Source organism: Mytilus californianus, unplaced genomic scaffold (assembly GCF_021869535.1).
Source record: "Mytilus californianus isolate M0D057914Y unplaced genomic scaffold, xbMytCali1.0.p SCAF_1, whole genome shotgun sequence".
NCBI classification, from domain to species: Eukaryota; Metazoa; Mollusca; class Bivalvia; order Mytilida; family Mytilidae; genus Mytilus; species Mytilus californianus.
In genome coordinates, this window is record NW_026262581.1 from 87,411,729 (window position 1) to 87,424,603 (window position 12,875).

General features: G+C 34.4%; 1 protein-coding gene and 1 long non-coding RNA gene across 2 annotated transcripts in view; both read right to left on the bottom strand.

The window, feature by feature from the left end:
• The window catches only part of LOC127708913 (uncharacterized), a 42,605-nt gene extending 38,548 nt beyond the window's left edge, over positions 1-4,057 (bottom strand). Inside the window, exon 1 of the mRNA XM_052214082.1 lies at positions 3,973-4,057. The gene's annotated coding sequence lies outside the window, so the exon portion shown is untranslated. The remainder of the gene's footprint in view (positions 1-3,972) is intronic.
• LOC127709331 (uncharacterized) overlaps positions 1-12,875 on the bottom strand; it is a 317,830-nt gene that overhangs the window by 144,032 nt on the left and 160,923 nt on the right. The gene's annotated exons all lie outside the window — the stretch shown is intronic.

Below are 12,875 nucleotides of genomic sequence, written 5' to 3' on the forward strand. Positions count from 1 at the left end.
TCAGAGAGATCCATACACTTGAACACAAGTTATTGTCTGGAAACTAGAAAAATGCTTATTTTTGGCCCCTAATTCCTAAACGTTTTGGGCAATTACCCCAAAACTCAATTCCAGCTTTCCCTTTGTGATATGGAACCTTGTAGTACAATTTTAGAAAGATCCATACACTTACACACAAGTTATTGTCATGAAACAAGAAAAATGCTTGCTTTTTGCCCCTTTTTTTCCCCCTAATTCCTAATATTTTGAGGCAATTACCCCCAAAATCAATCCCAGCTTTCCCTGTGTGATATGGAACCTTGTGATACAATATCAGAGAGATCCATACACTAACACACAAGTTATGTCTGGAAGTTACAAAAATGCTTATTTTTGTCCCCTTTTTCCTTAACTGTTGGTACCATAACCCCCAAAATCAATCCCAACCTTTTTTTTGTGGTATTGAACCTTATGGTTTAATTTCATAGAGATCCATTCACTTAAACTAAAGTTAGAGTGCGAAAACCAATGTGTCTTCGGACGACGACGACGACATACCAATATACAACTGCAAAATTTTTTGCGGTTGTATAAAAATATGTTTGTTTGCTGTTTCCCTAACCAAGAGTCCAGAGTTTGGGTAGGAAGGTAGGCATGGTAGGTAGGGAAAATATTTTATTTTTGAAGAATTTTACTTTTTTTTTATTGGAAACAAAAATGCATGTATAACAATTTCTGATTATCTTGTTTCCCTTGTTTCTGATCAATTGTCTATTTTATGCTGTTGTTAAGAAATGGAAGACATGTTTTGGATAGGCTCATTTATATGTATAAGAAAAATATCATATGTGCATTAACCTCTCCATTATTATTATGAAAACAGGGCTCACACTACTTCAGAATCACAGGGAAATCATTGAATATGGAAAACTATTCTGTTGTGATATTCACTGTTTCTCATTAAAAAAAATATAAATTCCAACAAATTTACATGTATAAGCAACTTTAAACAATGTAAACTGTTGACACATAGATATGTCTCGCCAGTCAGCATAATATTCAGAAAAAGACAATCTGATGGACAGCAACATGGTTTATTAATTCAGTCACTGGACCAATATCTAGTTGACAGGGCCTCAAAATAATCGTCAAACTGATATGTACTGATAGTAATGCAACTTTCTACAAAATATCATTGATCTATCAAAAGTAGTTCTTATCAAACTGACTTAAGCAGAAAACTTAACATTGAAAATTGCTAATTAATTTAAAGTCGCTGGACCATGACCTAGGGGGCAGGGCCAGCGAAATAGTTGTCAAACTGATAAGTACCAGGCAGTGTTCTCCCCAGGCCGATATGACGCTGCGGTCCCGCAGTGCCTTCAAAATATTTTAGTTTATCCCGCAGCGCCTTAATTGGCCGCTGTCCCTTAATACTTGATCCCGCAGCGTGTTAATTTTCACATTTTAATTATGTTGGTTAAAATTGTCAAGTTGCTGATCACCGCTGAGAGGTCGGTCAATGTTGAGCAATAACTGATAACTAGCAAAAGTCTCTGATATACCTGTTCCAGCCTTATCAGACCATGTAATCAGGTTATAGCGTAAATGATCATCAGGAAGATAGATAGTTTTAGTAGAAAATACAAGTTTTTAAAAACTTCAGTGCAAAAATTGAAGAAGTAGATCACAAAGCAAATACATTGTATTTACGCATCGTCTGTGTGCGATCACTTGGCCATTTAAGTAATGAATTTTTTCATTGGTCGAGAAGAAGAATCTATTTAAACACGACCAATGAACATGATGAATACACGTGATAAATTTGAATACACATTACTAAAGAAATTTACGACGAAATTTATGAATGAGAGTATTTGTAGGTCAAAAAAAGTAAAATAAACTTTTATAAAAGAGAACGAGGAGTGATTTATATTATTAGAAAGTGAAAAATTGTTGCTTGCAAGTAAAATTCGTCTGTCAACTGTCACGTTTTAGAAATAAAATAATTTTTTAACATCATGAACATCGATCGTTAATTCGTCCATCGGGATGATGTACGGAATTGCTGCAGCATTTGTATAATGTCACTAGTAAAGAATTTCACTGGTCTTAACTTTGATGAATTTGTCAAGTTTCGTTTATCTCTACCTGCCAAAGAAACTTTTGACAATTATACACACGGAAGCGTAATGTCAAACTACGGACACCGGTCAGCTGGTTCATTACAATTTTTTTGTTTTTAAAAGTTGTATACCAAACATCTTAAACACAATCAATTTTAAAGCTGAATCAACATGTTCTTTGCAAAGAAGAAATGGGTTAAGCGAAAGGCTGATGATTTTTTCAACCTTAAAGAGGATAAAGACTGAGGAACAGGCGGTCCAACAAAATTACAAACTGTCTTGTTACTATATCTCTAGAAGTAACAGAGAGTACAGAAATACATATTTCTGAAGCTGTTCAGCATAGGAAGGCCCTGAAGAACATGAGGATTTTTCTTGAACTATATATACATTTTGACTTATTTAATTGACTGTGATATAAATGCTTTTTGTGTTTAAAATGAATTTATTTCATATATATATTCTTATTCTTAATCGTGTATATTAATACTGTGCATGTAATGATTTATGACCGATTGCTTCAGGTCACAATAGTTCACTCTTGAATAGAGTTACGCCCCCTTGAAATTTTGCGCCTTAAAAAATTTCTGGGGAGAACACTGTACCAATAGTAATGTAACTTTATATTAAATATCAATGATCTATCACAAGTAGTACCTATCAAATTAATTTAAGCAGAAAACTTAACAACTTTTGTCGCCGGAAAAGCAATCCCTGTGTTTTTATTTAAGAATTTCAAGGGGCATTAAAATAATTTCAATCTGATCTTTTCGATTATTAGGTCTGTCAATAAACGGCAAACAAACATATTTTTGATTTAGGTCTTATTGCCAATATTGGAGACAGACTGTGCATGTGTTCAGCATGTAGTACGCGAGTGAGTTCATTCATTTAAAAAAAAAAGAATGTCAACATTAAAAACTGAAACAAGGAAGCTACAATGAATAAACATTTCACTGACTGATCCAGACCACAAAAACCATTCTTATACATGTAAATAGATGATTTACAAAATTTTCAATACATAATCATGATAATAGGCAAACAGACCTGGAACAATAGTGTGTCTATTTATATCTATGGTTACTCAGGGTAAATGATCATCTATAGTCTTTGGAGGTCAACTAGATGGACAATTAGATGGTGTCTAGCCTATTATACACACACATTGCTGAACCAATATTATATTTCCACGCCTTGTTGTTTATTTTGTACTTTTAGTAGTTTAAATTTACATTTTAATATATATAAATAAAATATAAGAATTTTGGTCAAATAGGTGAACATGAATTTGACAGCTATTAAATAAATGCCTCTATGAAATTGACAGCTATTAAATAAATGCCTCTAATGAAGGTGTGAACTCCCTCACATGTACCGGAGTGTTGCAAATTTCACTTGCACAAATTCTTTAAAAAAAGTAGAGACTGCTTGGTTGCATCACACTTACAACATTTAAACATGTCTCTGGTAGTAAATTTTCAATGCTATTGGACACTATAAGTACAGGAGACTGTTGTAGCAGTTTCCTTTTTTGCAAAGTCAAAATGCAATATCATACGGAAAGAGGTATAACGGACTAATGCAAGAGAGACACCTATCTTTTGCTATTTATGAAACATTTAACCTGTTGTTCCTTATAATGATAAGATCTTTTAAAAGGGTGTTACTCGACAAAGCTTGAACAGATTGTCAAATATGGGAGTAATGACCAACAACATCAAAATCGTGCAACCACATTCGACCCTACGGTTAGGTAAACGAAAACCTTTCGATACAATTAAACGCACAGCTAACTTGTTACACTTCATTGGACATATACATGGCGCATTTGTTAAATGCACCACTTTCTTGGACCAACACTGACCTAAACTTGTGACGATAAAGCCATGAAATGTACTGATATCGTTAACGCCATTGAACAAAAACAGATGCCGCCATTTGCAATTGCCTCCAAACGCATGCTCTAAAATTTGAGGAACTCTGGGAACGTTAAAGCTCATTTAGCGGGAAATTTATAAATGTTTTTTTTTCATGCTATTTTCACATTTCTCGATCGGTGTGAGAAAAATATTTCTCGTCTCTAGAGAAAACTTTCTCGGCAAATATTGGTCAAAATGCAATTATGACGTCAAATTTTCTTGATTTTTTCTGAAGTTCCTATTGTGACGTCATGAAAAGAGGCCAATCGTGTGACTTGGAAAAGGCATATATATATATATATATGTCTCTGGAAAAGGGGCTACCGTCATGCCTGATGACGCCACATATATAAAGAACACAACTTTCTGCAAATCTTTGAAAAGGAAGGATAAACTTTGTTTAGATATCGTCAAAAAATGAGTAGAGAAACAGATCAGTCCACCACGTAATCATATCCAACTATAGCGGTCATCACGTGACTTTTACAATTCAGATGTATATCATTAATGGCCGATTGATTATCAATGAAAATGAACGGGCTACATAGATTAAACGATCATAACTTTTTTGTTACATTGTGTATTTTACCTTCCAACCCCGCGTTTTATAGTATTTTCAATTTTACAATTGAAAATGTTTTAAGTTTCAGTTCAGAAATATGATTTCTTGCTTCAAATTAAGTTTGAAAATAGAGGTGACATAACCACACAGCCTCCGTTGACTTCTTCGTTAAAACTCAATAAAATTGCAATGGGACCTTCTTATATGATCAATTTTCTCAACTTATTATTTGTTAATAATATCCTTCCAACCCCTAGAAAGATCGACAACACATTCATTTAAATGAAATCGAAACCCAAATCAGTTTAGGTAACAAACTTTTTGCTTCAAAATTTGATTGAAAAGTTTACATTTTGGCATTCGTTAACAATATTTTGAAAATGGCGGCCGATGTCGTACGTAAACAAAGACACGACATGTATTCATTTAGCAATTAAGTAAAAAGTAATTTGTGAAATATTTATTAAAGTGTGTCTTATTGTTTTTAGAAATTTCTTATTTCACCTTTAATTTAATAGAGTTATTAGAAATAGTCTCTCGCACTCAAAACAAAGATTTATATGCATCAACCATGCATTGTTTACATTGACCATGTTGACAGCGTAGGTCGACTTGTGAAAATATATATTGTAATATTTTTACGATGAAAATCAAAAAACTGTTGGATGCATGCGTTTTCAGTTTTTTTCTTACCTTAAAGCAGCATATAGAATCAAATATTTTGTCTTTTTGATAAAGTGGATACATGCTTTTTGTTTTGATGAAATTTCGAAGTTACGTAAAAAAATGGCGACCAAACAATTTTCAAACGTAGACGATGTTCGACACTAACTTTCCCCATGCAAATAACACAATTTAATTTCACTGTTTATATTGCAATTAAATATGACACGTTATTGTCACTCTAATAATACCCAAAACATAGCTTGATTAAGGAGATATTAAGTCATCAACGTGATCAAAGAAAACAAACACGGCACATAATCACGATGTAAGATCATGTAAGTTTTGACAAGACTTATGTAGATTTGTATGGTCCGATTCTTATAGAAATTATTTTATGGTATTATTTTATATTAATAAAAAAAACCTCGAAACCCTGAGGTGAAATATCTAAATTTTTCAATTTTCTAAATCATTCATCACACGGGTTACCAGTAAATTTTTCATAATCCTAATTAAACCAGTAACATGCAGAGTTATCGAACGTAATTATGACTGGTATAGTTGCATATGCTCGTGTATTACGATATTTCTCCACTCTCAACAGTTAAATTTTAAATATTAAAAAAGCTCGGCAAGCCTCGCGTTTTAAATTTAGATAGTCTCGAGAGGAGAAATATCGTAACACACTTGATGCAGTGGTGGAATCTATGTTTATCAAATAAAAGCAAATAAAATTAAATCATTTTAAGTTGGTGTAACATCCAAATATTGGGTTGTTACCAAGACAAACATGACAATATCTACAAACATGCAATATTCAAAGTTATCCAACATTCATATTATTAAAGTATAGAAGCCTTGAAGAAGATGTTTTATTTCTATTACCAGAATGGGCTCACAAAAAGAATATTACAATATAACATTATTTAAACACAACCGGATCAAACAATAATGAAGTATACATTCTCAATTTTAAACAAAGAAAAGAAAAAGCAGTTTGAACATGAATGAACTACACACACTTCAAAAATACTTTGTGTATTGTGATTAGATGCCCTTGTTTAATACCTACGAGAAGGTAACACCTCCCGAAACGAAAGCTGATTTTTATCAGCTATAGTTAGAGGAGGAGACAAGGCGTCTGCGCAATGCTAGGAGGTGTTGTCGTAGAATTGAGAAGTGATAAGTACATGTTGAAGCCCCGTTCGGGGAGGAAGTAAAGAATCAGATCTACTCTAACATTGTTAGGTTGATTTTCTAGGCAATTTAATATATATGACTTAATATACTTCGTACCATATATATAAATTGCCTAACAATGTAATTTTAACACAATATTGAGTATGTAAATATTAAAATGTTAAAATATTTACATGCAATGCGATAAAAAAATAAACGCAATATTCCGCTAGACAAAGTAGCTTCATCGAGCGTGCATCTCAGTATCCAGGTGAAATCGGATGCAGATATGAAACTTTTGCAGCTCGTTGTACATTGAATTTCGCTGCCTAATAAATAGATTTAAAGTTTGGATGAAGTTCAAGATTATTTATTTAATTACGAAATCTGTTGTTGAAGGAAGATAAGTTTGCAACGTCCTTTGGCCAATATTACAAAGATATTAAGGACGATGCTACATAATAAATTATTCTTTAGGCTTTCCTGTATCTTTTGTCGTAAGTATGGAGCTGATGGATCCAAAAGTTTTCTCATCTCCTTCTCGCCGTGGTGTCCCACTCAATGTTCACTTCTATAATTTGAAAAGTAACATTATCAAAAGGACGTTTCTTTGAGCGAAGATGTCTAGTGAGGGGACAGTTTTTGTTGGTTTTGTACCATGATCGATGGTTATTTAGCCGAATATTCAATTTGTCCATTGTTTCTCCCACGTACTGAATGCCACAGGTGTTACATGTTAGGGAACGACCATTTAACTTCAAAAAGGGGGGGGGGGTTCCTAAACAAATATCCTGATCCCCAATTTGATGAAAAAAAATATTGTGGTCAAGCAAATGACAAAAAAAAAAAAATATTCTGAATCCACATTTTCCCGATACCTCATAGTGTTATATTTTGAGAAAAAAACAAATTTGATTGATAGCGTCGAAAAACTAAAAAAAAAAAAAAATAACACACCCCCTTAATACATACATTAAGTTCTCCGTTTTACAGTTGGAATTTACGTATAGATGGTATAACTTTGTTTTGTAAAGATGCTGATGATAGAACTGCTGTATTGGCAGCTTTACAACATAAGCAATTCCTTCTCCCACATTGTTTGTAGCAACCATGCAGGAGATGGGGTAGGTTGCTTTGTTATACAGCTGTCACTAATTTCTCACGGATGTTTTTAGGTCTTCTGAAGGCCATGACTGGTGGTGAGGAAAATATTTTTTTTTTCAAATTGGAGTCATACTCTATAATTTTTCAATGCTTTCGAACAACCGTTGAACGGATGATACATTTTTAAAATCAGGATGGTAAGTGAGTACAAGAGGTGTTCTGTTGATTCTCATCCTTGTACTTTAGAAGTTCCTCGCGGTTAATTGTTTGCTTTTTCGAAAGCTGTATCAATACTGTAATTATTGTATCCTCGAACAACTAGATGTTTACGTAGTTGTCCAAGTTTAGCATTTTTGCTTATTTTCAGTAGAGCATATTCTCTTGATTTGCAATGTCTGACTGAAACGGATACCACGAGAGCAGTGTTTGGGATGGCAACCTTTCGGAGAGAGAAATTGATGTTTGTCTGTTTTCTTCGTAAGAAGATTCGTTATCATGGTTCCGTTCTGGATGTAACTCGTAGAATCAAGGAAGTTAATTTTCTCCATTGATGTTTCGTGCGTAAATTGAATTGAATAGTAGAAAGAGTTACAGTGTTCAAGAAATTCATTCAGATGTTCTTGTGAATCTGTCCATTAAAAATCAATATCATCAATAAATCGAAACCATGATAATGGCTGGCATGGAGCACTAGCCAAGAGGCGTTTTTCCAATCGTTCCAAACGAGGTCGTATGTAGTATAACGTAGTATAACGAAATCCGAGATCTATATTTTAATTAGATTGGCGTTTTTCAAGTTGGCCCAAAAATATGTTGGCATATGACGGGGCCATTTTTGTGCCCATACTATATTGCTGTCTATCTATAGATAGTGTTTGTCATTGAAAGATAAGTTATTGTTATCCAGCACTAGTTTCAGAAGTGTAACAAGGCACTCAGTTGCATATGGGGGATTTTTGTCACTGTGATTGTTCCATAGCTCTTCACACGCTGCTATATTCCTTCGTCTTGTAGAATATTTGTTTATAAAGAAGACACGTCCATGAATATATACGAGTATATATAGTATTGTTTGGTAAAGGATTAAGGCTTTCCATTTTCTTTAAATAATCAGTCGTATCTTGAATGTAAGAGGGAGTTCTTTAACATTAGGTCTTAAGTGATGGTCTATAAATTTGGATATCTTTTCAGTTGGGTGACTATTTGCTGAAACAATTGGTCGACCTGGATTGCCAATTTTGTGTATTTTATGTAACATATAGAACCTCTCAGCCTTGGATTCGTTCTCAAGCGGTCGAAGATAATCAAAGGTGTCATTGTCGATATACTTTTGGTCGTATACATCTCTTGAAGGGTGGTGTTGATCTTTTGGATAATATTATGTGTTGGATCCAGGGGCGTAGCTGGACTTACATAAAGTGCAATCATAACTATCGCCGAGCGAAGCGATGCGAAATTTTTTTTTGGACCATTTTATGCAGAAAATGATAACTTTTTTTCGGGCATTTTCCCGGTATGCCATGCTTATGAAATTCACATCACATTCACGCCCAAACTCCTATTTTGTGAATACTTGTGAACTTTATAGTGATTCGGCAAGGGAGGAGGCTATGGACCGCTCAAAGTCCCCAGCTGGTCCAGGGTAGCACCCTAGTCGGGGATCCAAGGCAGCACCGTAGACGGTGGTCCAGGGAAGCGAATCTCCATGAAGCTCTGGGCATATAAGTAATTACAGTGACTGCTTTGAACATGAAAAATACCCTATCTGTTTCTAACTATACCATATTTTCATGAAACGATAGTAAAAGTCTAGTGAGTTCCGTAATTTGCTGCTTATATTATTAACATGGTCATTTTCAAATATAAAATAAATTTTATAAAACGGGAAGATCAGGAAGAGTCGACAACCGAAGCGTTAATCAATGGACAATTGACAAAACCGGGAACAGATACCACAAAAGGAGAAACAAAAAAAATCAACATTGAAAACTAAATACAGATGAAAAACACGGACCCAGAAAACAATGTGGCGACCTCCGGTGCTCCAAAAGGGTAAGCAGTTCCTGCTTCTTGCAAGACTCCCGTAGTGTGTCTCACGAAGGACATTCTCAAATCAAAGGAGAGGTTTCTACGACAACGGTAGAAGGTCATTTGGGACACAGATACCCCAGGTGAATCAATAGTCTTTTGGACGAACGGACGATGGGAATTCGAAATATAACGGCCACTTTTAAGTCTTGACTTATAAGTAAGGGATATAAATCTAAGATGTTTTCAATGTGATTGAATTGAGCCTGTATTATTAAATGTTAATACTGCATGTAAGACTTAAAGTATAGTTAATATCGAAAGTCCATATATCTATTTTTTGCCAAGGCAAATGATCGCAGAACTCTCTCGGTGTTGATATCCATTTCTTTGTGAACATGTATGAGCGCCAATGAAGATAGTCTGTCCTGTACCATGGTTGAACGGAGATAAGTTTTCGGTCGCCTTAATGCACTAAATGACCGTTCAGTAGTTGATGTAGTTACTGGCATTGTAACTAGAATTGAGAAGATTGCGAATATTGAAGGATATATAGTTCCTTATTAGTCACTGCTACAGACGACATCAGAGATTTGGGCTTTAAACACCGCCCGACACGATAATCTGTAAAGACTAAAGACTATCCGTTATTCAATTTCAGAATTATTTTTTTTTTTGGTGAAAAAAATGTGCAAGCAAATGATTTTTTGCGTAAAGGCAGCTACGCGCCTGGGATCTCTGGTTAATTGCTTGTAAAAATTAGAGTTTGATAATCTGTTAATCCGGCCTCTTCAAGATGTTTCTTGCCTCTATTGTAGAAAAAATCTTTCAAACGTAAACGTCTAGCGTATTGGTCTAAGTCTTCGTCTATAGCTGAAAGTTATTAACATTTGATGGGGCAGGACAGAAGTTTAAACCTTTACTTAAAAGACATTCTTCAGCACATGTCAGTTCTTTTGATAAAAATTCACAATACTTTCATTTTTTTGTTTCCGTCTTTTAAATTTTCTTTTTCTAGGGCTTTAGGGTTTGTAGTATTGATACCATTAATATGCTGATGTGAAGGAACAGTGTTTTTCCTTATGTTTTGATTGTTCAATTTTTTCGATATCTTCGAGGCGACGATTCATTTGTCCCCCTGTTTTACTCCTACTTTAGTTTTAAAAAGGTCTGTCACCTTATACTTTAATCGATTTACTTTTGGCATACATGCTCTTATTGATATTATAAAAGTTCGAACCCACCGCTATATGTAATAGTTTAAGTTTTATCCCTGGGTGAATGACAGTATCGAAATCCTTCTGGAAATGAACAAAGCAGGCAAACTTATTCGTTTAGTGTATGTTTACTTGTTTTTGTTTTAATGTCTTTTTGATCGAGTTAAGCCATTTTGGCTATCATTAATGATATGATATTTATCTAAGAATTTATAAAGACGGGTGTCAAGTTTCTTATGAAAAAGCTTCCCCAGTGAATCAGTGATTGTGATTCCTCGATAATTAGATGCATCATTCCCTTTATGAATTGGGAATAAATAACCTGTGGTCCATGGTTCGGGGTATTTTCCGTAAGAAAGACAAAGATAACATTTTCTAGGAAACATGGTAGTAAATAAAATTGAGAATGGAAATGGGGAATGTGCCAAAGAGACAACAACCCGACCATAGAACAGACAACAGCAGAAGGTCACCAACAGGTCTTCAATGCAGCGAGAAATTCCCGCACCCGGAGGCGTCCTTCAGCTGGCCCCTAAACTAATATATATATACTAGTTCAGTGATAATGAACGCCATACTAAACTCCAAATTGTACACAAGAAACTAAAATTAAAAATAATACAAGACTAACAAAGGCTAGAGGCTCCTGACTTGGGACAGGCGCAAATATGGCGGGGTTAAACATGTTTATGAGATCTCAACCCTCCCCCTATACCTCTAGCCAATGTAGAAAAGTAAACGCATAACAATACGCACATTAAAATTCAGTTCAAGAGAAGTCCGAGTCTGATGTCAGAAGATGTAACCAAAGAAAATAAACAAAATGACAATAATACATAAATAACAACAGACTACTAGCAGTTAACTGACATGCCAGCTCCAGACTTCAATTAAACTGATTGAAAGATTATGTCTTCATCATATGAATATCAGGCACAATCCTTCCCGTTAGGGGTTTAGTATCATACCATCATAACATATATGAGAAGAACATAACCCGTGTCATGCCAACAACTGGTTTTTAAATAAATGTGTTTAGTGCCGATGCAAAGACCCTATAAGTGAATCAATATTAACGCCAAAATATGCAATCTTTAATGACCTGACAACAGTATCGTAACTATATCCCTTCTTAATAAGTCTATTTAAAGGTTTTGTTAGCTTCAGAGGTGAATACTGACATTTTTGTGCTTTATAAAGAATATTTCCATAGAAAATTGAATGTGAAATACCTGAACGTATAAGAAGTCTGCATGTTGAGCTATATTTACGAATGATGTCCTTATACCGATGATAAAATTTAGTACATGTTTTGACTAATTTGTGATATCGAAAACCCTGGTGTAATAATTTTTCCGTAATACATAAATTTCTCTCGTTAAAATCTAAAACATTGTTACAGTAAAGAGGTTTTACCATATTTTAACATAGTATTGGAGATATTATCTAAGCCTGTTGTTTTATTAACCTTTATAGATGACAAAGCAGTACTAAGATATTTTCAGTTTCAGAGATCCTACTGTCAAGTTCACTTAAACATTTACCTTTTCAAGAATGTTCAGTTTTTGCTCTAAAACTGACTGAGTCGTTTTTTGAGATCATCTTTTGGTTCTGTTAAATGTTTAAGATGGTTTAACCTGATGGGGTCATCAATGCACTTTTATAGTCTCTCTTTACTCTGCAGTTCATCAATCAGTTGCCAGTACTGCATGCTTGGGATTTTCATCCAAAAAAGAGTTTTTGGTGCAGTAATAAAATTGAGAATGGAAATGGGGAATGTGTCAAAGAGACAACAACCCGACCATAGAACAGACAACAGCAGAAGGTCACCAACAGGTTTTCAATGCAGCGAGAAATTCCCGCACCCGGAGGCGTCCTTCAGCTTGCCCCTAAACAAATATATATATACTAGATCAGTGATAATGAACGCCATACTAAACTCCAAATTGTACACAAGAAACTAAAATTAAAAATAATACAAGACTGTTTAAACTCCCTATATTTGCATTTACGAGCCTTAGTATATATACATGCTGTAGTTTGTAAAAGTGATCTTTAACAGCAGGATCTCTGGGATATCTGGAATATATTT